General features: G+C 50.6%; 1 protein-coding gene across 7 annotated transcripts in view; it reads right to left on the minus strand.

Annotated features, from left to right (window-relative positions):
• BCLAF1 (BCL2 associated transcription factor 1) overlaps positions 1-1,780 on the minus strand; it is a 30,053-nt gene that overhangs the window by 27,753 nt on the left and 520 nt on the right. For 6 of the 7 annotated variants that reach the window (XR_014896608.1, XM_085311269.1, XM_085311267.1 and 3 more), the window contains exon 1: positions 1,619-1,774. The exons of the other annotated variant lie outside the window; for it this stretch is intronic. The gene's annotated coding sequence lies outside the window, so the exon portion shown is untranslated. Of the gene's footprint in view, positions 1-1,618; positions 1,775-1,780 lie in introns of those variants that run through there. 7 annotated transcript variants of the gene reach the window in all.

A 1,780-nucleotide genomic window follows, 5' to 3' on the forward strand; every position in this document is an offset into this window, starting at 1 on the left:
AGAGAAAGAGGAGAGGAAAAGAGAGAAAGAGGAGAGGAAAAGAGAGAAAGAGGAGAGGAAAAGAGAGAAAGAGGAGAGGAAAAGAGAGAAAGAGGAGAGGAAAAGAAAGGAGTTCTTTCTACTTCTTTCTTACTGTGTACTGTTGTGATTCAAACATTTACTTTTTTCAGTTTCATTCACCTACCTCCATCACTTGTAAACAAATCCTGAAATGGTCTCTAGCATTTCTTAAGCCTCTGCACCACAATCTTTTACCCTCAGCCTGACTCTAACAATTCGTGCTGTGTATTCCCCTAAACACCTGTACCCAGCTTCCAAGAGCTCCCTGCTGACCTTCCTGAATTCCTACAGCCACTAGAAATCTTCTGCWTCCCCAATGCCAACAGGCCCCCCTGCCTTGGGCACCTCTCCCCTCCCTCTAAAAAGAGCCAAGGGTGAAGATTCCTTCAGCCAYAGCCCTCACCTGATGAGCTGCCCATAGACAAGCCCACAGCAGCCTTGCCCAAGCCAAGGATCCAGCTCTCAGGAGAAAAGCTGTCACACCCAAAGTACTGATACTTGTATCACAGCAAACCTCTTCCCTCCATCTAGCACAGCCCATCACTCAATATGCCAAAAGAATGAGTAGGAGGATGTTCTTGCACAAGAAGTTGCATGGTTGGAGTACACCTATGGGCCACAGCCTTCGCCTCTTTCTTATTCCCCCCAATCAGTAATGAGATTATCTGAGACAGGAAACAGGAGGAAGGAGGAGAAAGGCAACAGCTAGACAGCATTTTCCTGGAACTACACACACCAAATCAACCCCTCCCACTCTGAGAACAACAACTCTAAGGAATGTTTTTATACATTTACCCTAAATCATTACTCAAGAAGTAACTACTTCCTGAGTCAAAAGATTCTTTGTATGTCCCTTGTTTATTCCATAGCAAAATTTAGCTGGTACAGTTAGGGCAAAACTTTGATCTCTGAGATAAACAAGAGACAAGTTGTACTAACTTGGTAAATGATCWTCCCGACATACAAAACAAGAATCTAATTTCTGCAAGAAAATGAAAGGTGATGGAGGGGATATTTTTTTACAAAGAAACAAAGGGCAATATATTGCAAAGGCCATATACCGAAGTATGCTCATCACTGGAAATAAAACAGCTCCTTTTAGCAAGGGGCACAAAACCACTCCAGTCCCGTGCCAGATTTTGCTGGTATTTGCAAAACAGCGTCTTTCACATGCACGGAGGCAAGCCGAAACAGAGATTTTAAAGTACAAGCGCTTAAGCAGCAATGAAGCCCGAAGGGAAGTTCCTCCACCGGGTGTAAAGGCTGACCCAATAGAGGGAAGTGTCTTTTAAACCCAGCAGTTTCCTTTCTCGGAAGAACAGTGTGAATGTAACAGGGAGATTTTCTTTCTGTAACCAGTGCTCCTTGGCGATCCCCGGGAGCCCATCTCCCGCCGAGAGGGCGGAAGAGGCTGCAAACCCCGGTCAGACGGTATGGAGGCCAACGGCAGCAGCCCTCCTCCCCCCCTCCGGGCCTCCTCCCCGGATGGGCTTCCTAGGGCCGCGAACGAACGTGGGGCAGCTCCGCGACTGCCTCCCGCCGCCCCCTTCCGCTCTACCTTCGCCCCCCGGGGCGCCGTCCAGGCCCGGGCAGGAGCGATGCCGGCTCGGCCCCGACTCCCTCAGGAAGCAGCGGCTGCTCGCGCCAGGGCGGCGGCGGCGGCCGCCCGGCCCCCACGAACGGCCGGGGCGACCCGGCCCAGCCCCGGGCAGGGTGTGTT

Source organism: Rhea americana, unplaced genomic scaffold (assembly GCF_003343005.1).
Source record: "Rhea americana isolate MKP2758 unplaced genomic scaffold, rheAme1 scaffold_337, whole genome shotgun sequence".
Taxonomy (NCBI): Eukaryota; Metazoa; Chordata; class Aves; order Rheiformes; family Rheidae; genus Rhea; species Rhea americana.